Below are 27,731 nucleotides of genomic sequence, written 5' to 3' on the forward strand. Positions count from 1 at the left end.
CTGAGACCCTACTGTCACAATAATCAGAGAAATGTGTGACATCCAAGCAGAAAATCTTGAACATATTCAGATTTCATCAGCACCATAATGTTATTCTCATCTGGGGAGATGCTTGTTTTTGGTTCCTGAATATTACAAAAGTTTTACAAGGCAACAACTATGTGTCCTATAATAATGAAACTATTAAAATAATGTTAAAGAATATTTAATAACATAAAAATATGATAAATTAATGAACAAAAAACAGGTTGTAAAAGTGTATACATTATGATCCCATATATGTAAATAAAATATATATTCACCAAATAAATATTGAGCCCCTACGATGCATGCACCAGGCATTAGATATTGATATTTGTATTTACATGTGATGTGGCAGATTTCATATTTTCTAATTTCTCTACAATCAATATTTATCAAATTTCTAACAAAATATCACTATTAAATTGAAATTTTTTGAATTATAAGAAAAGGCTAACATCATAATAAGGTTGTATAAAATAAACTGACAACACAGAAGTTATTTTGGCCTTGTGTTCCATAGTGACTCACCAAATATACCCTGAAGTGTTTATTTTATTTTTTTCTATTTCACTGTTAAAGCGAGCAGATGCATTTCACATCACATGGATCTCGTGGAAACATGCCAACCATTTTCTTAGCAACCAAACTCCTGTCTTCTGCACTGTGCATGATTAACTACAACAGCCTGTTGACGGCTTAAAATAAACCTGCCTTTTTCCATTTAGCATTTTATCAAATGAATGTAATTTCATTTGCTGATGAATTTAGTTCAGCTTCAAGGGAATTTTTCTCTTCTTCATGGGGAGGCTGAAGAATCAGAACTGTCATGCCAAAGAAAGAAAAGCAAGCCTAGGGAGAAAAACAGTCTGATGTTTACATGGGTAAAGTAAAAGTATTTTTGTCAATTTCACTCCCACCTCCCTGTTTTTTATGGGTTGGAATGTTGATTTAAATTTAAATTCTATTCTACTTTTGCATTATGATGTTTAGGTTGCTTGATTAAAGGTGTTAATTTAAATGGCTGTTCTGACGATTGCTGTTGTTATTATGGGTGGGCTCTTATTTTGTTTATTGCTGGCACTCGAATATGCCCTAAAACATAATTAGACTCATCTCACAGGATTATAGACCCTTTGCTGGGGTTCAGAAGTAAAGGGCTAGACCAGAATGTCATCTGGCAAGAGAGGAAGTGTGTACATTATCAATAATGAGAGGAGTCAATATTTCCTTAGAGGGGGTGACTCTGCAGCTTGGAATAAATTGCTATCCTGATTGGTAAAAATATCTTTGTATCTAAATGCACATGTAGGCATTTTGCTTCCAAGAACTACAGAAATATTTGCTAAATAGGAAAAATTTAGACTAACAGCTTAATAACAAAGCCATCTATGCAGTTAAAGCAGCATGTATCTACGGAAGCAATAAGGGAAGAGGATTTGACTGAATATAATATGTACGAGCAGGTGCCCCCCCCATCATTTTCCGCTTGTGTCCTCATTTGGAAATAGAGAAACCCTGCAGTAATGGCAAGGTGCAACACTTTTTAAATTTCCACTTTATTTCCCCCAGAGCAAATTCTTAAATGTTAACCATCATTAAGCAATCAAGTTGATGCTTTAGCTGCACAGTTTTACACTTTTTCCCTGGGGAATAAAGATACAACAAATATGTAACCTATTCCTGATAAATCCATGTTCTGATTTCTGCTCCATTTATATCTTGAGAAATAATCTTTTTTTAAAGTAAAGTTTATGCCCAACATAGAGTTCAAACTCATGACACTCAGACCGAGTTGCATGCTCTACCCACTGAGCCAGCCAGGTGCCCCAAGAAATAAATAATCTGGATTTGTATCCTATATTAAAAACGAGTAATATAAGATTGATAGTTTACATTAAATATTGCAAAATATCTACTCCCATGTTTTAGTATTGTCTTGCTATAAATTTGAATTCTTCATTGCTTAAGTCAGGTGCTGATGCTGGTCAGCCACTTTGGATATCTTTTTCAGGATAGTGTTTGAAAGAGTTAATACATTTTTAATACTGTCTTAGTTTCCAAGTTAAGAAAATCTGACTCAAATGTGTTATCTGGTATATTTGAGGCTAATCCTACTGGTGGCATGACTTCTCTATTGTGAGAAGACTTGATGACTAGCACTCTCTGCCTCTGGTCTTCAGAGAGGATCTCTGAGACCACACAGGGAGCTTCCTGTGGGACCCACTGCTCATGGGGGCAAGTACCTTAGAGGTTTATGAATATACCCTAATTGAGCTGAGGGAACTCGAGACATAATCTGGGAGAAATTTTATGTTCTGCCACATGAACAACCACAAACATATGGAAACCTCAGTGCCTCAACTTTCCTTCTTTATATTCTTTCATTAATTTCCTATCCTCAGATGGATAAAAGTCAAGGTTGGTAATACCTGGCTTGTCTGTAGAAGGGATCCTGATTAACTTAGTCATTTCATATTTCTTTTTACGTTTTTATTTATTTATTTTGAGAGAGAGAGAGAGAGAGCACACATGAGCGAGCTTGAGTGGGGGAGGAGCAGAGAGAGGGAGAGAGAATCCCAAGCTGACTCAGCACTGTCAGCAGAGAGCCCAACATGGGGCTCAAAATCACAAAACGTGAGGTCATAATCTGAGCCAAAGTCAAGAGTGGGATGCTCAACCAATTAAAACACCCAGATGTCCCACATCATATTTTGTTTTTTAATAGAAAACTATAAAACTTTACATTTGGTAATACTTTTGGTATCAATATGCTTGGTGTAGCTTTATCTCTTTCTATCTAATAGTCTTTTACTTTATTCCAAAAGATATTATGCTCCTTAGAAGTTTTGTCGTTGTTCTTTGAGTAAAATTACATTTAATTTTAAAATTCAATAAAAACAAAACAACATCAATCACCAATTATTGGGAGAATGATATTAGTTATTTGCTATGCTAAGTCCTATAGATGAATTAATTCTCATATTGTGATTAAGAAGTAGAGCCAGGTCTTTCTGGTGCTCTATAATTAAAAGGGAAAGAACATACCACACCCTCATTAAGAATAGATTAAATGTCTTAGTTAATTAGCCAAGGATAAAGAACCTCTCCAGGCAGTGACCAGCACGGCCTGTCTTGAAGAGGATTTCCTTACCTCTAGCCCCTAAGAGAGTTCACCAAGTAAGGCAAAGCCATAGAAAGTGAAAAGAATCAGTGTCCAAGTGTCCCTAATAATACATGAGCCTCCAGTCTTCACAAATAATTATATCAAGAATTACTATTCCAAACCCCATGGTCTTAACCATTACAGTAGACCCCAGAGTATTATACCTTTGCAGTGAGGTGAATCTTTTGAAAATGGGGCACAAGCTTCTTATTTAATTGTATAGTGAGATGGAACTATAGTTCAGTTTCAATTCAGTGACTGGGGCAAACCAAATCTGCTTGTTTGAGGAAATTGGGAATCTAATTTCCAGTATAAAGATAAAAAGCTAAAGTATAGAGATTTAGAAGTACAATATTGGAAGTTGTCAGGATAATTTGGGAGTATTTCTTTCTAGGTCAATTGATGAACCAAATAAGAATGTCTTTGACTTACGATTCTAGGATGTGGGACTATCTGCTTGCATATTAGGACTATCGGGAAAAGCCTTATTATAATATTTGCTCCATGAAGCTGATTAGCTCTGAATTGAGAGTACCCATTTCAGTCTGAAACAGATCAGGCAATATTTTCTTGCATCTACGGTGATATGAGCGCCTGAATATAAAAGGGTATACTTGCATAGAGAGATAACTAGAAAGATACAGATATGTACATATATATACACATGCACACATATATACACATACATGTTTCTTAGTGCCAAATATAGTAACATGAAAGAGTTTTTCAATTATTAGGAAAAGATAACGTTCCAATGTAAGGTCTAGGGTGGAACGCCCAATCCAGTAGCTATTAACTATAAGTGATTATTTAAATTTAAGTATAAGTTTAATTAAAGTTCAGTTCCTCAGTTGTACTAGCATATTTCCAATGCTCAACTGCCACATGTGGCTAGTGGATACCATATTGGGCAGTAGAAATAGAGGATTCTTCTCTCATTATGAAAAGTTCTATCGGACAGTGCTGGTCTGGCAGTTAAGGAGATAGATCTTAAAATAAATTTAATTAGAGCTTTTAAATCTTATCCTTTCAGTAAAGTCTTCTGTGAACCAATTTCTGTTGTAGATTACTAAAAGCAGGCTATTTTATTATGCTATTCACATAGTGATTCAATTTCTAATTAGAAGTTGATGAAGTTCTTTCATTTACTACAGTATCATTTGCACCACATTTTCCAACTGCATTAAGAAGTTAAATTATCTCACATAAGGTAACAAAAGGCAGGGAAATTTACTCAATGGTCTAGAAAAAATAAATGTATATGAGGCATATGTGTGTGTACACATACACTTGTGTACAAGTTTGTGTTGACTGAAAACAGAGTGTTTCTCCATTCTAAAGTGAAGTGCTAGATATACTGTACTGATCTTTGCAGCATTGCTTAGAAGAGACCAGTCAAGTCCAGTGACCATCACGTACTTCTGACCCACATAAAGGAACCATTAGGATTCTTTGAAGGAATTCTCAAGAGCAAAGAATTAGCAGTGGCTCTTAAAGCTTCTGTTTGGAAGGGGCGTACTGCTCACATTTCATTGGCCATATCAAGCTAAATGAAACCTGATATTAATGGAAATGCAAACGTATAGTCACCTCACTGAGAGCAGCAGCAAATGGGGACAGTCATACAACCTACGACAAGGCCCTTTGCTAATGGTAAAATAAATAGCTTACTTGTTCTTTTTTATATAGCCTGTTAAAATGTAGTTGGTTCCTAAGTAGTATTTTTATATCTACATAGAAAAAGGAATCCTGTTTTTAGAACATCTGAAGCATCTAGTTCTTCAACATTATCAACAATAGGCCACTGTGGTTTCTGGAATCTGTTATCAGCCTCAACCTAAGCTCAGCTATACTGGTTTCCTTCCTATTATAATCTGCATCTGTAGAGTGAATACAAAGCGAGAAAACTCTACCTATTCTAATCACAGAGAACCTCACGTAAAGTAAAAAAAATCTGTTACTGAATGATTTGAAAAGAAGGTGATAGTTATGGCCATGGGATACAAGAGTAACTGCCCCTGGAAACCTTTACAAGATGATAGTCCTGTTTCATTCTCATTATCAGGGTATTTCAGAGGAAGATGTATGATGGTCACTTTATTCTATATGTACAAAGCCTGATACTGTATAGCCTGATACTGATCTTTTAGTAAGAAGCTTGTATTAATCAACATAGATCCTAGAAATTATTCCTATGAGACAGGTGTTTTTATTCCCCTTTTGCAAAAGAGACAACAGAGCAAAGAGAAATTAATCAATTTGACCAAGTTCTTGTAACTCTCAGGAGCCAGATCTGAATTTGAACTCAAGTCATGCTGATTCCAGATGTACAGATAGATCTGATGAGCATGCTTTTACTCCCATCAATAAGTAGCATTTGTCAGGTGACCTTATAGAATTTGGCAGTCTTTTGCCAAGGGCATGACCTATATTAGTTTATTTATTCTTAAAACCAGCCTGTGAAATAAATGTGATTTCTTCCTGTTTAGTGACTAAGGAAATGGAAGCTTAGAGACATAAATACTGTGTGCAAGCTATACTATTACTAAGTGTTGGAGTCAGAATTTGAAACTAAGTCTAACTCTAAAGTCACCACGTACTAGTTTCTACGTACTAACCTCTACAGTACGTACTAGTTTCTACGTACTAACCTCTACAGTTAGGGCTCTACAGTTAGGGCTTCTCTGCAGTGCTTAGCATCTGCATCTAAAACTTGGGATGCCCTGAAGTGGGGAGTCAGTAAACCCAAAGTGATGTGAGAAAGGTAAATAAAAGACAATTAAAAAGGGAACTGAATTACTTAATACATAACGTATGGGATTGGAGGGTAGTATAGGTTTATGGTGGAAGCGAGAGTATTAAAATAAGAATTAGAAAAGAAAATCACTAATCATTAAATAGAAGTCCATTTTTATCTCAGAAGTTCAATTACTAATTTTGCCTTTCAGATACAGTTTTTGTCTTAAGCATGCTTATTTTGATTCTAATCCAGTTGGAACAAGCTTATAATTAAAGTGGCATTTACTACGTTGGATGTTTTTCATACTGATTAGACTGGAGAGAGAAAGGCCCTTGGATCTGGACACATCCAATGTCTTGATCACACAATAGAAACAGAGCTGAAAACCAGTATTAGTGGAAGACTATCTGAGTCACAGGCATTTTTAGATGGTAAGCCAAGGCAAAAGCCAAGGAACTGAGTTCCCCAGGACATATTTATTGCTAGGAGCTCTGTGTTTATTATGTTTTCATTAGTGACCATTAAATGAGAGCTGGAAAAAATGAATAAAGGATTATTAGGATGACTGAATCATAATAACTGTATGCAGCTCCAACAGATCTAGTACTAAAATATGTGATACTATGACTAAAGTTATCATGCAGATAACTGATGTTGGTTATCATTACTGAGTGTCTTACAGTCAATTTTTTAAAAGGAACTGCTACCCAAAATGATAGTATCTAGAAGTGAGGCCCTTGGTAGGCCAAGTTTAAGAGGAGTTGGTATATAATGTCTTACTATTTCAACTAGAAATATCAGGATATATAGCTGATGTCCAAATGATACCTGCAATACTTAGAAATCTCTCAAGAGAATCATTCCCAATTTCTATGTTTTTGGAATAGTGCCCAGAATTGAAAATAGTCTTGTGTCTTGCTACTCATTTTAACTCAGAAGGCAAATGTCCTTGATATTGGCTAGCTGGAAAAATGGCAAAAAGACTGATAAAGTTTTCACTGTAAGACAAATAGTCCAATAGAACTCAAGCTATGCCAGAATGGAGAGAATTGTTGGTGAAGCAGTTGGAGCTGTAGTTCTGGGCTTACGGAAGATCTTTTTGTCCTCATGAGAACTTAGAAAGTGCCCCTTAGAAAAACAGATTTTCCAGGATACTCACCATACTCTGCAACAACTGAAAAAATATGTAGGCTTCTGGGTGTCAGATTCTACATGGAAGGACTCTGTTCTCCCTGAGAAGAACAAATGACCAAGTTCCAGAATGCTGTCACCAACATGGCAGAATAGGATACCCCAGACTCCATCTTCCCAACAAAGACCAATTAAAAAGCTATATCTCAAAATCCAGCTTTGGGAGAGCTCTGGATTCAACTTAAGAAACTTTGGCAACATAGTAGAGCAAAAACCTTGAAAATAACAGCACACGAAGAGAAGGACGAATAGCTTCATTTTGCCTGCATCATCTCAGCCACCAAGCCAGCCTTGATGAGCACCAAGAGGAACTCCCTAATGAGAAAGATTTCCTCTTTTGTGGAAAGGAAGAACATGATGAGCAACCAGTTTCCCCAGATTTTCAAGATACTACATGAAGGTCCCACTTCAGTTTCACTCCAACCAGAGATTAGCAAAGCTGAAACAGAGACAGCTAGGAATGAAGAAACGCAGGATCTACCAGTATTGACCATACTGAGGGAATAACTGAGTTTCACAGTGATGTGCTCTGCAAATGACCTCAGCATCTTTTGCCACCAAAGAAACTCAACAGTCCACAAAGCTGCCATAGACCCCCTGCAGGTTTCACGAGCTTTTACCCCACAGGTATTTGTGTTGGCTGACACCAGCCACCTGAGTCCACCCTGCTCCCTCCCCATTCCCATTCTCATCAGAGACTGGGAACCACACTGGAAGCCCAGGCCTCTGTGGCTATGTGAGTGTAGGACATTATACTACACCTCCACAGCTAACTTTCACAACAGTGTGCATACCCAGGGCTGATCCCTCCAGCTATGCATTTGCTTGCCACCAGCCTGGCAACTGTCACTGGCTTCCGCTGTGATGGGCTCACCCAGGGAGGACTGAAGTCACAGTAGTACCTACCAACAGCCAGTACCACCACAGCTACCAGTGTGCTTATAGTTGGCCCTGACCCTTGCTGGTTGCTCTGGCCCTCATCCCTACATGTGTTTGCTCTTAGCCCCTACCACTACACAGGCACCTGTAGATGGCCCCTACTACCAAACATATGCAAAGCTCCAGCTCCAGGTACTACTCCTGCTTGCCCTCATTCCTAGCCACTATACCTGGAGGCACTGCTGAGGATCCTGACAGCCCCCACCACTAAAGTGCTCAATAAAGACCATCTAATTGTTGTGGACCACAAAAGGCTGGTCAATATATCCTCCCCAATCTGGTGCTATAACACACCCCAGCTCTTGGTGGCCTGCATCAGTAGACCCAGGGTCACAGAATGCTCCAACATGCCCCAACCTATCGGTAAAAGTCATTCCTTACCAAACTTAGTCCAGAAAGCCTAGAAGGAGTGACTGCTTTTTCAAATACACAGACACCTATACAAGACTACTGGGATCATGAAGAATCAGGTAAAAATGACTCCACCAAAGGAATACAGTAAACCTCCAATAACTGGCCCCAAAGAAATGGAGATACAGGAATTTCCCAACAAAGAATTCAAAATAATTGTTCTAAAGATATTCAGAAAGTTACAAGAGAAAACATAAACAACTTAATGATGTTAAGAAAACAATATAAGAACAAAATGGGAATTTCAACAAAGAGAGAAAACAGAACCAAACAAACTTTGGAGCTGAAGAATACAGTCACTGAACTAAATTATTCGATTGAAAGCCTCAGCAGCAGACTACTAGATTAAGCAGAAGAACCACTGAGCTCAAAGACAAGTCATTTGAAATTATCTAATCAAAGAAGAGAAAAGAATGAAAAGGAATGAAGAAAGCCTACAGGTCTTATAGACACTATTAAGAAAAAACAATCTACATATCATTGGAGTCCAGAAAAAGAGTTGGAGAAAGAGATGAAAAGCTTATTTAAAAAATTAATGGCTAAGGGGCACATGGGTGACTCAGTCGGTTAAGCTTCTGGCCAGCTCTGGTCATGATCTCACACTCTGTGAGTTTGAGTCCCATGTCGGGCTCTGTGCTAACAGCTCAGTTCCTGGAGTCTGCTTCAGATTCTGTGCACCCCCCACTCTCTCTCTCAAATAAATAAATATTTTTTAAAAAAAGAATTAATGGCTAAGAACATAAACTTGAGGAGAGATTTGGACATCCAAGTTCACGAAGCTATTAAGTCACCTCAAAGTTTCAAATCAAAATTTTTTCCAAGATACATTATAACAAAACCATTTAAAATCAAAGAAAAGAAATAATTTTAAAAGCAGCAGGAGAAAACAAAATTATCTTATACATGGGGACGCCCATAAGCAGATTTCTCAGCTGAGCCTTTGCAGGCCAGAAGAGAATGGAATGATATATTCAAAGTGTTGAAAGGAAGAAATTTCCAACCAAGAATATGTTACCCATCAAATTTGTCCTTCAGAAATAAGGGTGAGAGAAAGACTTTCCAAACAAGGGTTGAAGGAATTCATCATCACTAAATCTGCCTAAGAAATGCTGAAAGAAGTTCTTCAAGTTGAAACAAAAGGGCACCAATAGTAATGTGAAAACATAAAAATTTTTAAAAGCACTGGCAAAGGCAAGTATATAGATTCAGTTACTCTAATGTTATCTAATGTTATATGGTGATGTCTTAACCACTTTAGTATAAAGGCTTAAGCACAAAAGTATTAGGAACAGATATAATTACAATTATTAATGGATACATAATATAAAAAGATGTGAAGTGTGACATCAAGAACACAAAATGTGGGGAAGGAAATAAAAGAGTTTTTGTATGTGCTCAAAGTTAAACTGTTATCAGTTTAAGACGTCTCAAGTAAGCTGAAGGGTAATCACGGAATAAAAACCTATAGTAAATAAACACAAAATAAAAAGGGAATCTAAGTATACCACTATAGAAAAAGCGTTATTTCATAAAGGAACACAGCAATCACAGAAGAAAGGAACAAAAGAACTACAAACCAGCCAGAAAACAATTAACAAGATGGCAATAGTGAGTTCTTATCTACCCATAATTATTTAAAATGTACATGGGTAAAGTTCTCCAATCAAATGGCATAGAGTCGATGAATGGTTTAAAAAAAAAAGATTCATCTATATGCTGCTTACAACAGACTCACTTCAGCTTCAAGGACACACATAAGCTCAAAGTGAACAGATGAAAAATCTATTCCATGCAAAGGGAAACCAAAAAGGAGCAGGGTAGCCATACTTTTATTAGGTAAAAAAGGCTTTGTTAACACCCGTAACAAGAGTCCTAGGTCATTTTGTAATGATAAAGGGGTCAATTCATCAAAAAGAGAAAACAATTGTAAATATATATACACTGAACATCAGAGCACATAAATACATTGAACAAATACTAATAGATCTGAAAGGAGTAATAGACAACAATACAGTAATAGTAGGGACTTTAATACTCCACTTTCAACAGTGGATAGATCATCTAGACAGAAAATCGATAAGGAAACAACTAAATTGAACAACACTATAAAACAAATGGACCTAAAAGACATATATAGACTATTCCATAAAATAGCAGCAGAATATATATTCAAGAACACACAGAATATTCTCCAGGATAGATCACATATTTGGACACATAACAAGTCTTAGCAAATTTTTAAAAATTGGAAAAGATATTTGGTATAACTTCAACCACAGTGGTATGAAGCTAGAAATTAGTAACAGGGGAAAAGACGAAAAAAATCATAAATATGTGGAAATTAAACTCACTCCTGAACAACCAATGAGTCAAAGATTAAATTAAAAGGGAAATCAACACATTAAAAAAAAGAAAAGTGGAAACACAGCATACCAAAACTTATATAGCAAGAGCAATGCTGAGGGAAGTTTATAGTGATAAATAACTACGTTAAGAAAAAAAACAACAAATATCTCAAATACACAACGAAGTTAGCAGAAGGAAGAAGATAATAAAGACCAGAGAAGAAATAAGATAGAGAATAGAATAATGATAGAAAGATTAGGGCCCCTGGATGGCTCAGTTGGTTTAGCATCCAAATTTGGCTCAGGTCATGATCTCGCAGTTTGTGAGTTCAAGCCCCACATCGGGCTCTGTGCTGACAGCTCGGAGCCTAGCGCCTGCTTCAGATCCTGTGTCTCCCTATCTCTCTTCCCCTCCCCCACTCATGCTCTTTCTTTCTCTCTCTCTCACTCTATCTCTCTCTCAAAAATAAACATTAAAAAAATTTTTTTAAAGAAAAGGTCAACAAACTGAGTTGATTTTCTTTAATATAAACAAAATTGACAAATCGTTAACTAGACTTTCCAACAGAAAAAGAGGATTCAAATACAATTATAAATGGAGGAGGCATTGCAACTGATATCACAGAAATATAGAGGATAATAATAGACTACTAAAGGGGTGTCTGGGTGGCTCAGTTGGTTAAGTGTCCAACTCTTGATTTCAGCTCAGCTCATAGTTTGTGGGACTGAGCCCTGCATCAGGCTCTACACTGACAGCCTGAAGCCTGCTTGGGATTCTCTCTCTCCTCCCCTCTCTCTGCTTTTCCCTTGTTTGTGTATACCCTTTCTCTGAATAAATAAACATTAAAAAAATGATATGCCTGCCAATTGGACAATGTAGAAGAAATAATAAATTTCTAGAAACATAAATCTACCAAGTCTGAATCATGAAGAAACAGAAAGTTTGAGTATACCAATAATAAATAAGGAGATTGACTCAGTAATCAAAAACCTCCCAACAAGGAAAAGCTCAGGACAGATGCCTTCAGTTGAATCCTACTGAACATTTAAAAAAGAATGTATGCCAGTTATTCTCAAACTCTTCCAAAAATTGAAGGGAAGAAAGCCCTCCCAAATTTATTTTATGAGGACAGAATTACCTTGATACCAAAGCCAGATAAGGGTACTAAGAGAAAAGAAAACTATAAGCCAATATCCTTGAGGAATATAGATGCAAAACTTAAAAAAAAATATTAGGAAACCAAATTCAGCAGCACATTGAAAGGATCATACATCATGATCAAGTGAGATTTATCCCTGAGATTGCAAGGATGATTCAACATATGGAAGTCAGTAAATGTGATACCCCAGATTAACAAAATTCTGGACAAAAATCATATAATCATCTCAACAGATGCAGAAAAAGCATTTGACAAAATTCAACATCCTTTCATGATGAAAATTCTCAACAAACTTGGGTATATAAGGAACATAGCTCAACATAATAAAGGCCATATATGATCTCACAACTAACATATTCAGTTTAAAAGGTTAAAAGGCTTCCCTCTAAAGTCAAGAACAAGACAAAGGTGCCCACTCTCATCACTCTTATTCAACATAATACTGTAAGTCCTAGCCAGAGCAATTAGGCAAGAAAAATAAATAAAAGGCAACCAGCTCAGAAAGAAAACATTAAAATTATCTCTGCTGATGACACGATTTTGTATATAAAAAATCCTAAGGACTCTCAAAAAACGATTAGACCTAATAAATGAATTGGGTAAAGTTTTAGGATACAAAATCAACATACAAAAATCAGTTGCATTTCTATACTAACAATTAACTCTCTTGAAAAAAAAATGAGTGGATGAGCCCATTTACAATAGCATGCAAAAAAATAAAATACGTAGCAATAAATTTAACCAAGGAAATGAAAGATCTATACATAAAACTATAAGACGTCAATTAAAGAGATTGACATAAGTTTATATCCCATAGATAACCCATGTTCATGGATCAGAAGAGTTCATATTAAAATGTCCATTTTATGGATAAAGGACCTGAATGTGAGACAGGAAACCATCAAAACCCTAGAGGAGAAAGCAGGAAAAGACCTCTCTGACCTCAGCCTCAGCAATTTCTTACTCGACACATCCCCAAAGGCAAGGGAATTAAAAGCAAAAATGAACTATTGGGACCTCGTGAAGATAAAAACCTTCTGCACAGCAAAGGAAACAATCAACAAAACTAAAAGGCAACCAACGGAATGGGAAAAGATATTTGCAAATGACATATCAGAAAAAGGGCTAGTATCCAAAATCTATAAAGAACTCACCAAACGCCACACCCGAAAAACAATCCAGTGAAGAAATGGGCAGAAAACATGAATAGACACTTCTCTAAAGAAGACATCCAGATGGCCAACAGGCACATGAAAAGATGCTCAACGTCGCTCCTCATCAGGGAAATACAAATCAAAACCACACCTCACGCCAGTTAGAGTGGCCAAAATGAACAAATCAGTAGACTATAGATGCTGGAGAGGATGTGGAGAAACAGGAACCCTCCTGCACTGTTGGTGGGAATGCAAACTGGTACAGCCACTCTGGAAAACAGTGTGGAGGTTCCTCAAAAAATTAAAAATAGATCTACCCTCTGACCCAGCAGTAGCACTGCTAGGAATTGACCCAAGGGATACAGGAGTACTGATGCATAGGGGCACTTGTACCCCAATGTTTATAGCAGCACTCTCAACAATAGCCAAATTATGGAAAGAGCCTAAATGTCCATCAACTGATGAATGGATAAAGAAATTGTGGTTTATGTACACAATGGAGTACTACGTGGCAATGAGAAAGAATGAAATATGGCCCTTTGTAGCAACGTGGATGGAACTGGAGAGTGTGATGCTAAGTGAAATAAGCCATACAGAGAAAGACAGATACTATATGTTTTCACTCTTATGTGGATCCTGAGAAACTTAACAGAAGTCCATGGGGGAGGGGAAGAAAAAAAAAAAGAGGTTAGAGTGGGAGACAGCTAAAGCATAAGAGACTCTTAAAAACTGAGAAAAAACTGAGGGTTGATGGGGGGTGGGAGGGAGGGAAGGGTGGCTGATGGGTATTGAAGAGGACATCTTTTGGGATGAGCACTGGATGTTGTATGGAAACCAATCTGACAATAAATTTCATATATTAAAAATAAAATAAAATAAATAAAATAAAAAAATAAAATGTCCATTTTACCCAAAGTGGTCTATAGATTCAATGAAACTCCTATCAAAATTCCAATGGCATTTTTCACAGAAAGAGAAAAAATCCTAAAATTTGTATGGAATCATAAACAATCCTGAGTAGCCAAAGAAATCTTGAGAAAGAACAAAGTTGGAGGGATCACACTTCCTAATTTCAAGCTATGTTACAAAGCTACAGTAATTGAAACAGTATGGTGATAGCATACAGATACATATACCAATGGAACAGAACAGAGATCCCAGAAATAAATCCATATATATATGGTCAAATAATATTTGATAAGGAAGCCAAGAATACTCAATAGGGAAAAGACAGTCTCTTCGATAAATGGTATTGGGAAAACTGAATATCCACATGCAAAGAATGAAATTGGAACCCTATCTTACACAACTACTAAAAATTAACTCAAAATGGATTAAGGACTTAAATGTAAGACTTGAAACCATAAAACTCCTAGAACAAAAGCTAAAGAAAAATCTCCTCGACAACAGTCTTGACTATGATTTTTGGATATGACAAAAGCACAGGCAACAAAAGCAGCAATCAAAAAGTGAGATTACATCAAACTACAGGCTTCTGCACAACAAAATAAACAATTAACTGAATGAAAAGGCGATCTGTGGAATGGAAGAAAATATTTGCAAAACTATACACCTGAGTTGGTTATTATCAACAATATATGAGGAACTTCTAACCAATAGCAACAACAACAACAAAAAAAACTCAATCCAATTTAAAAATTGGCAGAAAACTTGAATAGACATTTTTCCAAAGAAGACATACAAATGGCCAACAAGTATAGAAAAAGGTACTCAACATCACTAATCATTAGGGAAATACAAACCAAAACCATAATGAAATATCAACTCACACCTGTTAGAATGACTATTGTAAAAAAGATAAGAGATAATAAATTCTGGGGAGGATGTGGAGAAAAGGAAACCATGGTGCACTGTTGGTGGGAATGTAAACTGGTGCAGCCATTATAGAAAACAATATGGAGGTTCCTCAAAAAATTAAAAATAAAACTATAATATGATCCAGTAATCCCACTTCTGGGTATATACTGAAGGAAATGAAATTACTTGGAAGAGATACCTGTACCCTTTTGTGCACAGCAGCATTATTCACATAGCTAAGATGTGGAAACAACCTAAGTGTCTACCAACAGATGGATGGATAAAGAAAATGTGATATATACCTCCCTCTCTGTTCCTCCCCCACTCGCACTCTGTCTCTCTCTGAAAAATAAAGATTACTAAAAAATTTTAAAAAAGAAAATGTGGTGTGTATGTATGTATATATGTGTATATATATATATATATATATCATATACATATGAATAAAATGTAATATTCATAAAGATGAAAATACTGCCATTGGTGACAACATGGATGGACCTTAAGGGCATTATGCTAAGTGAAATAAGTCAGAGAAAGAAATACTGACTCACTTAAATGTGATCTCACTTAAATGTGGAATCTAAAAACATGGAACTGATAGAAACAGAGAATAGAATGGTGGTTGCCAGGGCTGAGTGGCAGGAGGGAATAGAGAGATGTTGGTCAAAGGGTACAACTTTGAGTTGTAAGATGAGTAAGTCTGGAGAGCTAATGTCTGTACATGGTGACTAGAGCTAACAATATATACTGTTTTGTATGTTTGACAGTTGCTACCCTAGGGTACATTATACACTTCAAATTTACATGATGTTATATGTCAATTATAGCTTGAGAACACCCCCCCAATATATGTGGGATTTGGGGCTTAATTTTTAAGGTAGCGTGAATATTCACACTCATTTATTACTCCAAATTAGAGTACCAAGTAGTAAATTAAAGGCTCTTCTCTAATCCTTATTCCTCTCTATTCCAATCTTGGAACCTGATTGTAAAACTTGGTACCATGTACATATGAGCATGGATTGGGTCATTGAGAATTTCTCCTCCTGTAATATGCTACTATTTGATATAAAGTATGACCCCAATCATAGATTCTTATAGGTATTTAGAAGAAAACTTTAAACTAAAGGGAATGCACATTTTGTCCCACCACAAACAAATCAATCTGTGATTTGTATATTGAGACTTCCCCAGAGAGATTTAGGTAATTAAGAATTGGAAGCCCTTAATTAGGATAAAAAAGACTCTGCCATGGTGGATGGAAATGCTGATGAGTTCCAGAAGGGCTCTCTGTATTGGAAGAGCTAGGTAGTCAGGGCAATGTAGTATCTAAAGTGGTGTGGAGCATTTTATTACCAAACGTTTTAATCATGCCTAGACCTTCCCTGGAGTGGCTCCTCATGCACCCTGGTCTCTGGGGCCTGTTTCTTCCGTGTGGTTTTGGGTGCGTTAGGTGAGGAAGTGACACTGCTTTCCCCAGGTGGAACTAAAGAAGGTGTGTCGAATACAACACCTCCCAGAGCTTGCACTGGACTTTGTCAGCAGGATGGCATTTATGGTCATCGATCCTAAGCAAAGAAAATTTGCTTCTCCTTCTCTCTCTGCCAGGCATCCCTCTAGTGTCCCCTCTGCAGCTGAGTGGTCTACCTATCAAACTTTCTATTTGGAATAGCCTCCTCTGTCCTCTACACCTAAATCTCTCCTGTTCTTTAACAGGGAGCTTGAAGGTCACCGCCTCCAGGCAAGTATCTGCATGTTAGCCTCAAATTTTTTTGTAATTTAATTGTGAATTCCTTGATTGTATGGTACTGGGACTCCCTGGGTACTGAACACGATACTAACAAGGAGCCTTCAATTAAATGGAGTAATGGTGAGGCATGTGTGAGATGCTTGCTGTTTTGAATTTAGGAAAGCAAATGTAGGAAAGTAGGATTCAGCATTTAGATTTTTTAATGATAAGGACTCCAAATAAAGGACGGAATTTAGGAAACTTAAAATACTGTTAATCACCAGTAGAAATCTAAAAAGAAGTTCAGAGGAGTATATGTCGGAAAGAGAGTAAGAGAATAGGAATTAAGATTTCTGCAAAGTGACACAGGAAAGAGATAATAACCTGAATATTTTAGGCCAAGAACAACAAAACACCTAACAATTATTTTCAGTATATTGGAAAAAGAAACAGAAATCTTCCATTCCTGGGCAATATTAGCAAAATTTATCCTACTGTTAGATATTTTCTCTGCCAACTTCCTAAAATCATCTAGAAATATTACTGACTTTTCTAACTTTATTTTCCCTGCTCCTGTTATTTTATATGTTACTCCATAGACATCTTACTTATTTTCTTGCCTGTAGGGAATAATTTCACTTAACTATTAACATTAGTCACTTGAGCATAGTATTTCAGGAACATTTTTATCCCTCTGTTTTTTAAAGACCATCCATTACTTTTATTCTGTTTCCTGCGTTGACATTTTTCATGCTGTTTGCAATAATTTTCAGTAGGAAGAAAAAGCTTAAATGTATACAGTGATGCTTCTGTAAAATGGAATTTTCAAAGACATTTGTTTCTTGGATCTGTTCCTACAATTTTAAAATAGGAATGTTATACCCAGGAAAATAAGCAATGTGGGAGCGGGACATATTTTACCATTGTGGTTATGTTTAAATATCCCAAAATATTTTTGTTTGGTTTTTTTTAGTTTGACAAGAAAATATTTTGTGCATTCAAAGTTCCTTCCTGTTTATTGAGATGGTTTTTCTCTTATTGTTCCTTCATGTTGGCTCACCTACACGTATGATTTCCACATGTTTTCTGGTTGGATTCCTGAGACATGGCGACATCAAACAGGTTGATTTAGCTGCGGATGAACAGAGCTGTAGGAAGCAAGCAAAGGCTGTTAGCGGAAGCCAGGAGGAAATCTTGAAAAGCATGATGAGCTATATACTAAAGACACAAAGAAACTGCATTTTTGCGCCCTCCAAGGAGCTATTGATGGTAGATAGTAGGATGTTGAGGAGCCAGAGTGCTTACTGGGATCAATGTGGCAGCATGCAAGTGAGAGGGAGCCGAGGAGTCTGGGAGCTGCCGGTCCCTACGGCTGACCAAGCAGGACCGCCGCCCGAGCCTCAAGCTGTTCTTGCAGCTTGGAAACCCTGAAGCTAGCCTCAAGTAAGAGAATTTTTTTTTTAAAGCTGAAGGGCGACAGATCCTTTAGTGCATCGGTACCTTAGTTATTAGATCCATAGACGGGCTCAGCTGCTATTTCAAAAAGAATTACAGATCACTGATCGCAGATCGCTGCAGGGTTAGCTCTTCTCCCTGAAAGCTGTTCACATCGATTTGCTTCATAGATTGATTGCTTTTGGCATTTGCAACCCCCTTGAATAACAGGAGGAAAAAATATCCAGTGGATGGGCCAAATTCACACATAATGAATGAACGTGGAAGACACATTTGGTGTCACATTGACTTGCTGTGGATAACAGCACTTAAAAGTAGTAACAGCTGGATTTGAGTTTTTAAAATTAGGGCTGTATTATTATTAATGAGGAACTGAGACGATGGGAATCTGAAGGAGATCAAAAGCTTATTTGAAATGAATGGTTTTTATGCTGTACCTTGGGGTGGGGGCCACCAGATGGACCGGGCGCACGGCTCTGGGGCCTTGTTGGATGGCTTTTACTCACCTGGACTTGAGCATTATGCCTTAGCTGCAACAAGGGCACTCTAATAAGGGGCAGCACAGAACCTCTTTTGTGTTTATTGTGGGGATTTTGCAAACTATATTGTCCGATAAATCTCATACTGCCTTCTTCATGAAGATAACCAGGAGAATTTCCTCACAAACCTTAGAAAGAGGAAAAACCAGGTTCTCCAGAGCAATAGTGATATTTCCCCATTATGTACCCTGAATCTGGTGACTGCTAGAGTTTCCCTCCTGCTGGCCCCTGTGAAGCAGGGGTTGAATTTATGATTAGGATAGGACCTTCCATATACCTTATTTTATTTTACCTTTATCTTCTTTTTAGTTTTAGCACTTCATATTCATACTGAATGAATAATCATATTCATATTTGCAATGCAGCAAATTTTAAACTTACAGGGGTGCCTGGGTGGCTCAGTGGGTTAAGTGTCCTACTTCAACTCAGGTCATGATCTCACAGTTGGTGAGTTTGAGCCCCGCGTTGGGCTCTGTGCTGACAGCTCAGAGCCTGGAGTCTGATTTGGATTCTGTGTCTCCCTCTTTCTCTGCCCTCCCCCCACTTCTCAAAAAGAAATAGTAAAAAAATAAATTTAAACAGTAAATACAAGTTTTATTTTTTAGAGATAAATTGTCATTTAAAATTTTGCCCAAGTAGCACTTTAGTTATGAAACTATCTTTAATTCTTAGGAGATGCATACTGAAGTATATATGAAGTAGAATGACATGGGACTGTGATTTGCTTTAAAATACTTCAACAAGGGGCACCTGGGTGGCTCAGTTGATTGGGCGTCCGTCTTCGGCTCAGGTCATGATCTCACCGTCCATGGGTTTGAGCCCCACATCGGGCTCTGTGCTGAGAACTTGGAGCCTGGAGCCTGCTTCAGATTCTGTGTCTTCCTCTCTGTCTGCCCCTCCCTCACTCAAGCTCTGTGTCTGTCTCTCTCAAAAATACATGAAATATTCAAAATATAAAAATATAAATATTTTAATAATTTTATAATTTTATATTTTATATTTTAATATATTTTAAATATAAAATATAAAAATATAAAAAGGTAAAGCAAGGATGGAAGGTTTTTGAAAATTGTCAAATCTAGGTAGTTTACTATTCTCTCAATTTCTGTGTATACTTAATATTTTAAGTTAGAAAATGTTTTCCATTTGGATCAAATTTCTGATGACATGTGAAGCCAAACTACTTGTAAGCTTGACAGTTAGGTTTCCCTTAGAAAAACTTTAATGTTCATATGTCCTTCTGAACTTGGTTAGGTTGTTTTGTTTTTCTCTGCCTACTCAGTTGAAACTTCAAGTTATAAAATTTAAGACAGAATGAAGGTAGCAAATCTGAAATTCAAGGCTATATAAGGTATACCAAACTAAGTGCAGAAACACTCATGTGTGCTTGGGAACATTCTGCTTTCCTCAGTTACCCAAACACATACGTCTGAGCTTCCGTTTCTCTTTTCCTCACAATCCAGATCCAGATCTGGGAATTTAAAATGTAAAGAAGCAGGTAGGGATGACTCATGACAAAAATCTTGACTTGCAACATAACTTTCAGAGTTCAAAGCCTAAATCATGCTTGTGTTCTTCATAGATCATTGATGTTGTTGAGTTTGGTCACTCTCTCTGTCTCTGGGTGGTTCCACCCATGCATATGACTTAAGATTTGAGATAAAGACTGGGCTTTAAGTGAGTGTTAGTAAAGAGTACATCTTGTCTTAAATAAAGGAATCTGAAAACTCTGCCATGGACACTAAGCTGCCTACCAAGGGAAATGGTGATGCTAAGAGAAATTCATCATATAGCTGCAGAGAATCATCTGGCAATTGATGATAGCAGAGGAGGAGTAAAACAACATCTGCTTTCTTTCCATCTCATACTGATAAAGTGGTTAAATAAGTGCACTTTGCTTATGGCCATAAAGAGCACAGGGGACGTCTTCTTTCCAAGTACTTTTGTGCAACGCTCAAGGTTTATTCTTCTGGTCCTGATGTTTTATTTCTTAACACCTGCTGGATCAACAAGCACCCACAGGATTGCTTCTCAGAATTGTCTGAAAGGATTCTATCAACCATGATCACAATGCAACCCCATAGGCTACAAAAAATAAAATTGTTTTTAGCATTATCCACTAACTTTTACTTTCTATTTCCACATTCTTCATCCTGCGTGTACTTTTTTTTAAAGAATCTGAAAGTGTTTTTCTTATTATTTACAGTTATAATATTTCACTTAAAAAAACAGTGCTATGCACATTGTTAATAAGCTTTGGGGAAATATTAGGTTGAACCATAGAAACTGCTACTTTTATATTTCAAAAACGGACAAATATTAAACATTTTATATACTTCAACTTAACAGTGATCTCTTACACAAAAATTACTCTGTTTATTTTACTTCTCATGACTTTATTTCTTAAATCAACCACAAACAGTTTCTGTCAGTCACAGCCTGGTGGGCATGTGCAGATTTCTGTGGCTGCCGGAGCCAAGACATGCACTTAGTCACCTACCAGGTGGGAGGAAATAAATGGAGTTCTCTAAAATTTCCATGAATTCTTTCGTGTCCCTATCTCCTAACTTTAATCCATCTCTGTGTTTGAGAAAGATCTAACAGCCACATAGAACTCCAAGGCTATTCATCTCTAAGGAGATAACTGCCTTGCATTTTATCTTATTTCCTAAATATTTGTTTGTTTATTTTCAAGCAGGGGCAGAGGGAAGGGGCTGAGAGAGGGAGAGAGAGAGAATCTCAAGCAGCCTCCTTGCTCGGCCCAAGCCGACATCAGAGTCAAGAGTTGGACGCTCAACCCACTGAGCCACCCAGGCGTCCCTACCTCACATTTTAAGTTCCTGTCATCACAGGCCACGTTTCTCAAACTGGTATAAATGTACATGTCATGAAAAACCAGATACTTGGTAAACATCTTAGTCAATGACAAATGATTTAAACCACCATTTTTTGTTTTAAAGGAAACACATACTATGGAGTAAAATGCAAAATTCACATGAATTTTTTAGATTAAATATGACACTTGAAAGACACGCTCTACTTTTAGAGTTATTGCCAGCTTAAGAACAATGACATGGGAATTGACTGCCCTCTACATTTAGAAGGACTTTAATGGAAGGTTAGAGACGCTGAGTTAGGAAATGCATATATGTGACAGCAGAGCCTACATAACACTCTGAGAGCTATACTGTAAAATTAGCCATAATAAGGTTTTTAGTCCTTTGTGGAATGAGGGTATACATATAATGAGGAGGAGGATGACAATTTCAAAAAGGTAATATTTACCGTTCTTAAAATTTTTTTTTTTCAATGTTTATTTATTTTTGGGACAGAGAGAGACAGAGCATGAACGGGGGAGGGGCAGAGAGAGAGGGAGACACAGAATCGGAAACAGGCTCCAGGCTCTGAGCCATCAGCGCAAAGCCTGACACGGGGCTCGAACTCACGGATCGCGAGATCGTGACTTGGCTGAAGTCGGACACTTAACCGACTGCGCCACCCAGGCGCCCCATTATTCACCGTTCTTATAACGGACCAAACCAAGTATTGGTGCACAAGTATTCCAGAGATTAGCAAACTATGTCCTGCAAGCCAATCATCCCACTGCCTATTTTCATAAATCAAGTTTTATTAGACAATAGCCACACCAAATCATTTATGTACTGTCTAGGGCTATTTTTCACTCTACAATGGCATATTTGAGTGTTTGCAGCAGAGACCGTATGTCCCGCAAACCCTAAACTGTTGATTATCTGGCTCTTTATAGAAGAAGCTTACCAATACCTGTATTAGTGCATTTAATCCTCAAAGTAAGCTTATGAGGGAAATTCTGTTAACTGTTACTGTTGAGAAAACTAAGGCATAGAGGGGTTAGTTACGTCACCCAAGGTCATAGAGCAAGTAAGTGACAGGGCAGGGATTTGAACCCACCGGTCTTGTTACAAAGCCCATATGTCCTAACTTATTATAGAAATCCTTACAGATAAAAGGAAATATTCAAGGTCACCTTAAAAACGAGACCCAAAGTTGATAGCTCCCTAGTAGGTGATGCTAATATACCTATAACTAAAAAAGAAGATGCCAAATTATGAGGATGGCCAGCAAGAAACCTAAAACACAAATAGTAGTATCTAAGAAGATCATGGCCTATGCACTTGATGCCCACTTCTTGTGTGTCAATGGGAAGTTTAAAGAGTCAGACACCTAGTCACAGCCTATGGAAACCACTGCTCCAACCAAAGTCATTGTTTCCTGAATGTGGTTCACAAATTTCAATTCCATGCTTTTGTATTCCCCAACTTGTTCTTTTCTGCATTAATACTCCCCTTCCCCCAATACCCACAATGAAAGAGGCAAGGAATGCAAACATTATCTGAGAAAATGTTAATGGTGAGGAGTGTCAGGTTTACACTGTGGTGGTCATGACAACGGCATTCTTTCAATTTAATATTAGAGGTTCCCAGAGGCAAAGGTTATGGCTACTGTAAAATTCTTAAGATCCTGCAATGTGCATGTGAATACATCATAAATGGAACAAATGATCTTGTATTCTGGCTTCTGTTAATTGTAATGCTTTGTTAATTGGGCCTCGTATTTATATTATGGATTTCAGGAACTGTCGAGATTTATTTCTTAATTGTCTAAAACCTGCATTCATCATAGTTTCAATATTAAATGTATTTGATTCTATCTGATTCTTTAAAAAATGTACAATACATATATTGTGCCATTTTCTTTTAAACTGGAAACAGGTTACTTAAAAATTGTTGGAATTTTTCTAGTGATGAAAATGTCAGTTCACCTTTGGAGCTGGCTTCTTTGGGGGGATAGGGGCAACGAAATCCCAGAATAGCCCCTGTGTGATATAAATGTAAAGGAAGTAGACTCCCATGTGCTAAGAGGAGGAGATAACTGGGGTTTTGTGCGGTTAAGCTCTGGTTCTGTGGATAGACGGGGTCTCATAGCACTCCCCAAATCTGTCAGTGTCCAGCTCAGATTCCTTTACTTTCAGATTCAAAGTTGTCAATGGCCTGCTGGGCCTCAAAAGCCCTGAGGGAGGCCAGATGGCCAGCAAGGATAATTAAATCCCAAGATACAGTTGACTATAAGGGATGAGAGCTTACACTGGTGACAGTGATTCAATGCCATGGCCTTAATCAGCCTAGTGGAACACTAATTTGGGACACCATGCACGACCAGTATAAGAACCTCTGTACCAGTAACCTCCCCTGCCCCTGTAGGTGTGTCCTGGGTGGAAATGGCTCAAGGCATGATTAGAAACAGCTGATTCCTAAAGGACTTGAAGTTCAGGACATAATCTATAGTGGGACACCCATGGCTGAGTCTGTGGAGGAAGTGGTATCAGCCATTGCTCAAGGAACCCAGGGAACTCTGCATAGAAAAGAGGCAATAACAGTGAATACAATGGACTTCCCTGTCCACTTGACTTTCTGTCAGGGAGTGAGGGAGTGGAGAGTACCCACTAGAAGGGTTGAGGGGTGGTGGGGATGAAGAAAATCAGTCATAAGACCACCTCTCATAGATGGACATAGATCTTGATGACCTCTGACTTGGAACAACGAGAAGCTCTGCTCATTATAATTCTCTAAATGACAGTATTTCCTCACCACACTGCACTACCCATACTTCTGTGTGCGTGAACTCATTGGACCCATTGAGTACTACTCATTACTGGCAATCTCTGCTGCTCCCTTTCTTCCGGAAAAAGAGAAAATGATCTGTTTTATTAAAAATATTTGAGTCATCCTTTGCGGTGGTTTTGAGGGGCTTTAAAATATAAAATTTCTATTAAATAGAGCTTGAGGATAACCATGCTTTTTCATCGGTGTGGGGTGTGTGTATGTATGTGTATCTTATTGAAACGGTCAAGAGAAATCTTAAGCAGATAAACCTCTTCATGTACAAGCCAGCAATAATCCAAAATATTTACTCCTTCGTATAGTATATATATGTATGTATGTGTGTGTGTGTATATACAATCTATGTGCACCTAGCAGTGCAATCTAATATTTTTGATTATCTAATATTCCATCAGAATGAATATGTAACTACAGCTTCAGCTGAGTAGTTCTGTGAATAGTCTTTGGCCCTGGATGTTCCTTTCTCTTCAAGGATTGCTGCCTAAGGCTGTGATTTAAATAATAATGGCCCCTCTTTTTTTGTCTGTCCAGAAAGAAAATTTTATTGAAGTGCTAGCTATTTTTTGAGGAGTTAAGAAATATGTTTGCCTTATAGTAACAATACACAATCAGGATTCTCTCCTCCTGTCTTTTCCCCTTATGTGCAAAAATCTTTATAAAAGTATATTTTGCTTTAAAAAAAAATAGATTCCATCAGTGTCACTAGAAGGGTGGAAATAAGTTCAAGTGTTTGGAGCAGCATCCTTTTATAGAGAAGCCCTATCTTATTGGTCTGTGCATGTCCCCAGAGACCAGCAGAGTACCTGGCACATAGGAGGGCCTCACATTTGGTAAACTGTCCCATTTTGAACATGATCACATCTGGATAGATTTTTGTCTTATGACTCATTCAGTGCAAGTGACAGAAAAATCCAACTCATACTGACTTAAACAAAGAATAAAATTATTGGCTCATGTAATTAAAATACCCAACACCAGGTCTGCTCTCTCTCTGTCTCACTCCAGTACTCTCTTCCTCCCACCCCCTGCCGTATTTCAGCTCTACTTTCCTTTTAGATATTATCTCCGTACAGTAACCCCAGCAGTTCCTGGTCAAGATAATTTTTTTCTTTTACCCATAGTTCTATAAAACTCCCCAGATTTAGTTTCACTGGAACATTTTGGAGCATAGACCTTCCCTGAACCAATCACAGCAGCTGGAAGAATTTAATTCATTGGTTGGCCAACCTGGATCGTAGGCCCAGGCCTGTGAGCTTACAGTCTCATGTGGATAATAGAAAAGGGGTAGTTTCCCAAGAAAACATTCTACTACACAAAAGATAAATAGATATCAGGCAAACAAAAATAACTGATTTCCATTATGAAAATTAAAACAGGTTGGGTTTTTCCCACCCTTTTAATGCAGGTAAATAAATATTACGTCTTTCCAAATTCAGGAATGGTTGTAATCATTCTTCCATTTCCAAAAGAAGCAAACTGTTTACACAATGACTGTATACAACAGGGAAACACAGAGAGTTAAGAGTCACAGCCAGGCTGACTTCATGTGTGCACTCAGCTATCCTCTTAAAATTGAAAAGCCTGTGAAAGTTCAAGGCTCTGATATTTTGGCCCAAATTACATATTTCAACACCTTATTGTTTGTTTTTGATGGCTGGGTTAGTAATATTAATGCAAAAAGGACCATCTGGGAGAAACATTTTTTTCTGTCTTATGTGGTTTTTTTATGGATAAGCAAAAATGCTAATTATTTAAGCAAAAATGTTTTTAATATGGAGCTGCAATAATGTTTTTAATAAGGAGTTACATCACTGTGTTATCCACTTTGAGTCCCAGAAAAACAAAGCACATTGCTTTGTATTCATGAGCAAGTGTGGAAATCATTGCTAGAAATGCATGTTATAATTTGCCCCAAATATCAATCTATAAATACCATTCTTTGTTATTAAGCTTTGTTTTAGTAAAAGAAAGAAAAAAAACCTCAGGAAACCCTTTCAAATGGTCTTTCATAAGATCATAAAATTTCTTAAAATATTTTTAGATCAGGAAAGCCACAAATTCACTATATTAATTGGGAAAGGGAATTTTTAAAAAGTATTTCTTGAAAAATAATAGATCAGCATAATTGAATCAGGTGAGTTCTGGTAATTACTGAGAAATAAAACACCTGGATTCAATAAATCTTAAAGCATTTAAACATGTAGTAAAGCACAGAGAGACTGAGTCAAATGTGTAGATTTGAATTCTTATCCAATTTAAGTCACAAAAATAGGAACCACACAAAATACTCTTGGCTTCCTGGGTAAATGAACACGACAGGCTATGGCAATATAGTACATATTAACCCATTATGGATAACCAATTAAAAGGCTTGATACCAAATATAAGACAAAAGCAGCACTCTTGAACTGGGATAGGTGTACATCAGAATTCGTGGAGACCAGTCCTGGGAGACTGGAGTGGATGGCTTTCAAGGATCCCGATCCTCACCCTCCATACCAACTCTTTCTTAAACCCCATCTGCCTATGGGCACCCACCTTTCAGGGGCTCCTCTCCTACCTCTCATGCTGTCTTTTCCCCGGCTTTGTCAAAGAAGACTTAACCTCTTCTCTTCTTGAATCCAATCACATTGTATTCTCTCAGTGTAGAAAAACCTCTCATCAAATCAAAAAGATCAGTTAGTGCATAAAGCATTACCAGAGAGAAAGAAAAAGATCATCAGTAAGAAATATTAAAGGCCTAGATGCCCTATTTCATCCAAGTGACACACTGAAGAAATGATTTTTTTCATTAAAAATTTTAATCAATTTTCATGGAATTAGAATATTTTACTGTGAAAAGTGTGCTGGGCCGTTCTAGTCAGCTAAGAAGTATGTTCTCTCTGCATGCTTATAATTCTCAAAAGTGAGAATGAGCTTGGTGATTTATGTTATTGATCTGCATCCTGGCCTGTGTCTCCAGTTGCATATTTTGCCTGGTTTCAAGGAAAAAACTTAAAATGTGCCTGTTTACTTGCATCATCAACTCTCTTCAAAGGTTATTGTAGAGCAGAAATCTGTGGGTTTTTCTTTTTTCACATGGACACAAATCTCCTGCTCGTTGTCACTCATCAGTCATTCTATTTATTTATGTAAACTGTGGGTAATGCACTTAACAGCAATGATTAATTCACTTTTCATAAACTCTGTAGCTACTAGGGACTCAGTACCTTCTCTTTCCTTTGTTGTTAATTCCCAATAAACTTCACTTTTCAAAGTAGAATATTTTACTTTGGTATGGGTGTGTGACAAAATATTCTCAAAATGCAATCTAGGATGTAATACCCTGAACTTGAAAAAATCATCTTTATTTAGTCAGAATTAATTTCTTCCACTCAGATGTTGATATTTTAATACTGTC

General features: G+C 37.2%; 1 long non-coding RNA gene across 1 annotated transcript in view; it reads left to right on the plus strand.

Moving 5' to 3' along the window:
- The first annotated feature begins 488 nt into the window (after positions 1–488).
- The window catches only part of LOC147581044 (uncharacterized), a 112,620-nt gene continuing 85,377 nt past the window's right edge, over positions 489–27,731 (plus strand). The window contains exon 1 of the long non-coding RNA XR_015251340.1: positions 489–905. This is a non-coding gene — a long non-coding RNA (uncharacterized LOC147581044). The remainder of the gene's footprint in view (positions 906–27,731) is intronic.

The sequence above is a fragment of the Puma concolor genome, chromosome B2, assembly GCF_028749965.1.
Source record: "Puma concolor isolate L17-30 chromosome B2, mPumCon1.1.hap2, whole genome shotgun sequence".
Taxonomy (NCBI): Eukaryota; Metazoa; Chordata; class Mammalia; order Carnivora; family Felidae; genus Puma; species Puma concolor.